Source organism: Nuphar pumila, chromosome 1 (assembly GCF_984573655.1).
Source record: "Nuphar pumila chromosome 1, dmNupPumi1.hap1.1, whole genome shotgun sequence".
Lineage (NCBI taxonomy): Eukaryota > Viridiplantae > Streptophyta > Magnoliopsida > Nymphaeales > Nymphaeaceae > Nuphar > Nuphar pumila.
Genome location: NC_143249.1, coordinates 97947031 through 97954983, shown reverse-complemented (window position 1 = coordinate 97954983; position 7953 = coordinate 97947031).

Below are 7953 nucleotides of genomic sequence, written 5' to 3'. Positions count from 1 at the left end.
ACTGATAGTGTTCCCAAGTGAACTGATAGTCGTTCTTCATTGAACTGATAGTGTTCCAAGTGAACTGATAGTCGTTCTTCATTGAACTGATAGTCGTTCTTCATCGAACTGATAGTGTTCTCAAGTAAACTGATAGTGTTCCAAGCGAACTGATAGTCGTTCTTCATCGAACTGATAGTGTTCCAAAGAACTGATAGTCGTTCTTAATTGAACTGATATTACTCCCACCGATGGTCGTTCTTAATTGAACTGATATTGTTCCCAGTGAACCAATAGGCATTCTTAATTGAACTGATATTGTTCCCATTGAACTGATAGTCGCCTCCTTTGGGGAAAGGAGAGGATAATTTCCGTTATGGATGCATTAAGCAGGACATCAAGCGCTCTATTTCATCAAGGATTTCAAGAACATTTTGTCAATTTATCAATTAATTACCTGTTGATTTCAAAATTTTATTGCACAAATTTTTACCTCAGTTTACCTTTAGCATTACTTCCAAAAGAGTGAAGCTTTTGCGAAAAGAGATTCAAACTTCAAATTCTTTCTATTGGCCAACCAAAAGGATGAAGGATAAATCCTCGATATGGCCAGAAAAGAAGATTCAATGTTATTGCAAAGCCACAAATGATTGATATTGATCGCAGTTATGGCACATTTTAAAGACTATTCTTGTAAAAATGAGGCAGTGGAAATATCCTGAGTGCTAGAAAAGAGAGCATTTATCCAAGCCCTGTCTCCTCAAAATCACCTAAGTAACAATTAAATATCCGCAAAAGGGATCTCTCGCTTGTCGACAAGATGAAGGCGAATTAAGCGAGTAGACCTCCGGGGCCAAAGAAGATTTGAAACATCTCCAAGATGACGGAGTTTGTGACGGATCCTTCCAGGGAAAGTCCAAAGCACTGTCGAGATGAAGGCAGATGCGATGAACCTCTCGACAATCCCTAAAAGATATTTAATTTCAGCTATCATCCAAAGATCTCCAAACCCATCGCCCAAGAAGGATCGAAACATCTCCAAGATGAAGGAGCTTGTGACGTACCCTTCTAAAAGAGAGAAAGAGAGGAAAAAGAAAGAGAGAAAAAGTAAGAACATCTCCAAAATGAAGGAGAAGGTAGCAAAAAAACTCAAGAACCCCAAAAGAATGCAGAAATATTATCATGAGAGAAGCTCCCAGGATATCAAACTGCCACATCTATCAAGAATCTTCTTTAAATTTGTGAAATTCTATTATCAGTATTCTTTCATCAATTGCTTTCATAATATCAAATTCTCTTTCCTGCTCATATCAAGGAAATTGATAGCTTTCTTGAAGAAGGTCAATTGCAAGCAATTTGGATTTCCAATCTCGATTCTACAAAGTGAACCTTGTTTGGAGGTAATGCTTTAGGTAGAAAAGAAAGAATATCTTTGCAACAATGTGCAACATTTTCAAAAACTTTGAATCAACAACAGAATTCTGAGTATGTTGACAATATTTTCTAGATGTCCTCACGTGAAGTGAGAGCTTGATATCCGTCTTTGATACATCCTGACACCAATTTTAAATCCCTCCTAAGGACTTGATTCCTTCCCTTCTTTGAGAGCGTGAACTCTCAGATTCGCACACTTCCCTGTGTCCCCACTGTCCCACCATAGACAGTCCCATTTCGGTTCGAGGTCGAACCACCAATCATTTTCTCACAAAAGGCAATTTCAAAAGCTGATTTTAGTCTCAACAATGAGACGCCCAAGATCAATCCCTTTTCAAGCTTTAGGGACCCCATTTTTCCTTCCTTTTGCAAAACCCCTGTCGGATTTATTGTGCAAAATCCGAAGGTTCCATCATGGTCTCTTCTTTCGAGGATTCCATCCATTTTCCACCCGATCAGGATAAGGGTACAAACCTGAGCCTCACTCAAAGAGGTATTCCATTTTCCGCCCGATCAGGATAAGGGTACAAACCTGAGCCTCCTCTGATGAGGTATTCCATTTTCCGCCCGATCAGGATAAGGGTACAAACCTGAGCCTCATTCAAAGAGGTATTTCATCTTCCGCCCAATCAGGTTAAGGGTATAAACCTGAGTCTCATCTCGATGAGATATTCCATTCCCCCAATTAGGTTAAGGGTTAAAAACCTGAGCTTCGTTCCAAGCGAGGTATTTCTGTCCCATCCAGGATAAGGGCAAAAACCTGAATCTTTCCTCTTCATTCTTCGCTTCATATCTACCATCTTTCTTGGGCCAATTTCTTCACACCCAGTCAGATCCTTTTAACTGGGGCATTTTTTTATATATAGCCCAAATTTGGTGTGTTTTTCTTTGCCACTAAGCTCGGCCACAAGCCGACTTAGTAGCAAAGAGGGGCATCTGTAAACACCCCAAATTTTCACTCACCTCCCCAACATTTTCGCCAAGCATCAGCTTCCAGCCTCTGAAATCGCCAGAGGACAAAATGGTCATTTTCTGAGCTCGGACCTTGAAAAAGTCTAAATTTCATCTGCAACTCTCAAAATTTCTCTATTTCAGCTCAGATGTTCAAAATTTTATTCCTGACAGGAGACGGGAATCCCCAAAGCCCGGTTCAGGATTGCATTTCATAAGACATGGCATTGCATATCATTGCATGAGCATCTCATATCACTGCACTGCACAGCATGTCATTTCGAGGTCCAGAACTCTCGATTTCAAAATTTTCAATCCAGATTAGAATTTTAACTCTTTTCAAAATTGATTTCAAAACCCTGGGTCTTCAAAATTATCAATTCTTCCCATTTTACCCCCAGGGCTCTGAATTGTAAAATATTTCCTCCAGGAAAACGATCTGGATAGTTTTCAATATGGATTTCAGCTACTTCAACTCAAACTTTGCCATTTTGTCAACAATTTCAAATATCTTCATTTTGCAAAATCGCCCTACAGGGGCCAACTCTTTCCAAAAAATTTCTGTTTTACCAATTAGTCCAGATTTTATAAAAATTCCAAAAAAAGAAGTTGTTGTTTTATCCTTATTGAAATAAAGAGGCAATGTGGGACCCACATTGAGGTGGTGTCACACAGGCTTTTCTTTTGAAAAATTTGAATTTTGAAAAACCCAAAAATATAGAAGCCTTGTCCCCTAGATTGGTGCCACTTGTCTTTTTCTCTCTCCTCCCATTTACCTACCAAGTGTCAGCGTGGGGTTCACCTAGAGGTGGCGCCACATGTCATTTTCTCTCTCCTTCCATCCTCCGACACGTGTCAGTGTGGGGCCACCTTAAGATGCCGCCACATGTCATTAGACATCCTCTTCATTTTATGCCACATGTCAATGTCCACCATCTTCACCCTGTGCCATGTGTCATTCCAAAGGTCACCATGAGATGCCACGTGTCATGTGCTGCCTTGTCCAGAAAAAGTAGAGCTTGTCTCCCTTGAGGTGGCACCATTTGAATTATGTCTCCTGCAAGTGACACATGTCACTCTCTTCTTTCCTCAGGAAAAGCAAGTGACACATGTCACCTTCTGCTTTTCTCAGAAAAAGCAAATGACACATGTCATTCTCTGCTCTTCTTAGAAAAAGCAAATGACACATGTCATTCTCTGCTCTTCTCAGAAAAAGCAAATGACACATGTCATTCTCTGCTCTTCTCAGAAAAAGCAAGTGACACATGTCACTCCCTGCTTTTCTCAGAAAAAGCAAGTGACACGTGTCATTCTCTGCTCTTCTTAGAAAAAGCAAGTGACACGTGTCTCTCTCTGCTTTCTTCAGAAAAAGCAAGTGACACATGTCACTTTCTGCCTCCTTCAGAAAAAGCAACAATTCAAATATTCAAACTCCAGGCTGAGGTGGCGCAAATCCTGAACTTCACCTTTTCTATTTTGTCTAAGATGGTGCCACGTGTCCCTTTCCCTCCTTTTCCTCCCTCTTGCCACATGGCATCGTAGGAGCCACTCTGAGGAAATGCCACATGTCCACCCTTCATTCCTCCAGAGCCAACCTCCATTTGAAATTCAAATTCACCTTTTGAGGTGGCGCCATTTGAGAAGGCCTCTCTAGACAGCTGACACTTGTCTGCCACATGTCCAGACCTCCCTGCATCAGAAAAAGTAGAAAAATCCCCCTCTGAGGTGGCGCATTTTGCTTCCTCCATTCATGTTCTCCTGCCACATGGCATCGTAGGAGCCACTCTGAGGAAATGCCACATGTCAGCCTCTCCTTTCCTGCAGAAAAGTAGAATTTGAATTCCTCTGAGGTGGCACAGCCTGCTTCCTCCACTTCTGTCCTTCTGACACATGTCAAGAGCCTCCAGAGGTGGCGCCACATGGCATGCTCCTACTGCTTCCAACTTTACACCTCAGAACACCTTTTGAGGTGGCGCCAATCCAGAGCCCCACTTGGCTTCCTCTCTTTTATTTAATATATTTTTTTAATAAAAATAGCCCCATGAGGTGGCGCCACCTGAGGGCTCCCTGCAAAAGCCAAATTCGAATTTCAAAACCCCCAGATAGCACCCTCTGAGATGGCGCCACATGGAGGGCTCAGATTGAGCCTGTTTGAAATTCAAATTTTTCAGAAAAATCTATAAAAACAAGGCTCCATGCCCAGCCTAGGGAGACCATCTTTTGAGAACTCTTGTGAACTTGAAAATTCGACCTAGCCTTCTTGAGAATCCGATTTTTGCACTTTGGAATTCACGCCCCCTTTGGCTCATTGGAGAAGGTGGAGTAAAGTTCATGCAGTGGCCAATTCGATTCAAGCATAGGTCAATTTTGGTGAACCATCCAAAGCTCGGAGTGAAGGACGAACGAAGCTCGTGATAGCCGTCCCTTTCAAGAGCTTCTACGCTGCGTAACGAAGCAAGGTGCACTTCTTTTCCCCTTGATGTAATTCCATAATCCGATTCGGGAGTCGTTTGAAGAAAGAGCTCATCCGAGAGATGGATTGAGCTATTCTCATAAAACGACATATATAAAACGTTTAATTATGCTTCCTTGATGATTTTTAACATTCATGTAGTTAGCTAGGTTTAATTTGCATTTTATTTCATTCATTTAGCACATTTCATGAATTAATTAGGATTAGTTTAGCATTTATTTCAACTCTGCTCATTTTCAGTAGGTCTCTGTTTTTGTTAGTCAGTCCACACGTCATTTAATGCATTTGTTTTTTATTAAAAATCCCAAAAAAATCATGAAATGCTCCCTTAGGTGTCCCTAAAATTTTTCCAAAAAATTCGGAGGCAGTTGAATTTGTTTATTATGGTAAACATTCAAAATGGAAAGTCGGGTTTTGTTACCCGGGATGCGTTTTGAAAATCATTTGCCGACTTGTAAAATCGAGATATTCCTCATGGGAGATCCTATTTTCGCTCCAAAAGATGTTATGAACTCGGGAGAATGTCTAGTTTTTAATATGATTTTCTCAGATTTTTGTGATTTTTTTTAATATCTGAAACAAATCCGAGAGTTCGGGACACGTGTCAGAGCCTAATTTGGGCCTCTGAGATCTTGGATCGACTTATGGTTATGGTTTTTCTTTGTGTGTTGCTCCAAATCCAAAACTGTAAAAATTGAAAGTTATGTCCGAGGTGTACTCTGTTTGTATCTGAAAGCCTGTGATTTTTAGAATAGTGTTGATACCTGATTCGGATTTTTTTTGTCAGTTCCCTGTTTTTCTAAATTTGTCTGTTCTGTTAGTGTAGGCAGGAATAGTTATATTTTTATCTGTGTTTCCGTTGATCAAATGCTGAAGTCATAAACATCAAAGTTGTTCATGTATTTGTCGTGCATATCTCTGATTAATTTCATAAATTTCCATGGCTGTATTATATTTTGTTGGCATTTTACAACAGATTAGGGTGATTTTTACCTCAGTCAGAACTAAATCCCTGTTTCCGAACTCACCATGGCTCAAATCCTGAGGCTGTAAAAACCAAAAATGTTCCATTTCGGGTCTTTTAGCAGTATGCAAAATATCAGAAGTTTTCATGGTGTAAATCTTGCATTATCATATTAAGCATTGCATTTGGTTCGGATCCATAGGCAAAATCCACCATTTTTAGTATTTTCTTCAAATTTTAGCATTTAAATCATATCATTTCATGATTTTTAGAATTCTAGGCTGTTTATCAGAGTAATTAGATGCTTCATACCGAATTTGGTGCAATTTGGAATCCATTTGAGGTTCGGATTAGCCATAATACCAAAACAGGGTCCCGCAGGACCCGGATCCAAGCGAAAAACAAGCGAAATTCGTTATTTTGGATAAATTGCAATATGTCAAATTCTGATTTTACAGTATTAATGTGTTTAGAAGCATGTCATGATGTCTCTTACTGCATTTCATCATCATTTGATTCAATTTGAATTTCAAAATCTCAATTTTACCAAGTTTTCCTTCAAAAAACCCTGATTTTAAAGGTGTAACTTTATAATTAGGGGTATTTTGGTCATTTTGACCACAATTTCGAATTTCAAACTATTTTATACTGAATTTCTTGCATTTTCATTATTTCAAATATCAGGGAAGCATGAGGTTAGGGTTTATATCCAATTAAATCCAATAATTTCACAATATTTTTGGAGAATCTTGGAAAACCCCACATATTTGAGCTAACCTTATTTCAAGCTTGACAGGTACATTCAAAAGAAGGAGCTGAAGTCTGCAAATTTCTTTTATTTTATTTATTTAGTGATGTAATAATGTAAATTTTGGAATAAGATTTTAATTTCCTGCTTAGACTAGGATGCATATCATATAGTTTGAATTTATGCAATATCCTGCTTATATGATTCATGCATTTTATTTCGAAAGCACTATGGATGTTCACAAATGGCACATGCACCAACTCTTAGGGAGTTGATGGACTCGGTGGAATCCATATTTACGGCCCTAGTCGGAATATGGACGAGACCCAGATCCATCATCTTCCTACTAGTCACATTGAGCCTACACTCTTAGGCTATCTTAAAATGCACATCATATTTCCAATATTTTCAAAGCATTGTGCATTAAATCAATTAAATTCTGAACCTATTCATGGCCACAGTCAGAATATGTGAAGGATTTATTTTGACTTAATACACATTTTTCAACAAATTTCTTAGAAAATCTTTCAAAGTGCATTCATACATTCATATCATTTGCACCATGAAATCATTGGTTTTCTCATGATTTTCTTAAGAAAATTTCATTCTCAAGAAATCGATTTCTCAAGAAACTCTGAGTATTTTCCAAAATCGGTTTTCCCAAGTCAAATTTTCACAGTTTTCCATGGAAACCAGTTTCTCAAGAAACTTCTAAAATTTCTGAAGTTGGATTTCCAAAATCAAAGTTTCCCTCGATTCTCCCTGGAAAATGTTATTTTCTTAAGATCTTCAAAAGAGTTTTCCAATCTCTCTTAAAGATCAAAATCGATTTCCTAGTATTTCAAGGGTAAGATTCCCGGGATTTCAATTTCCCAAGTTTCAGTTTTTCTTCTCCAATGAGTTTTCCTATAAATTTCCATCATTTTCCTAAGAAAATTCTCAAAGTCCGAATTTTCCTGAGAAGTGTTTCCCTTTTCAAATGTTCACCTTTTTCTCAAGAATCACTTCTATTTTCCGAGGATTTTCAACTACTCATGATTTTCCCAAATCTTCATAAATTTTCTCGAGATTTTAAATCTTTTTCATCTGAGTTTCCTGAGAAATTGACTTTTACCTTTTCCCTGAGAAATATCTTTCAGCTCCAAATATTTTCTAAGCATACATCATAGTTTTCCAACTTATATTTTACCAAATCTCATAGCACATGCCTGAATTCTCTGTGCATTTAGGATAGAACACAATTTTGATGATTTAACTAAGTCAAGCACAATTTTGGTCCTTGGTTCGATTACCCCTGTTAAAGGCGGCAGGAACGGTCGAACCTCGTACCGACAGGTCGAGCCCCATCCCATGGATTTTCCCGCAATTTTCAAAATGGAGGCGAGTATTTCAAAACCAATTTCC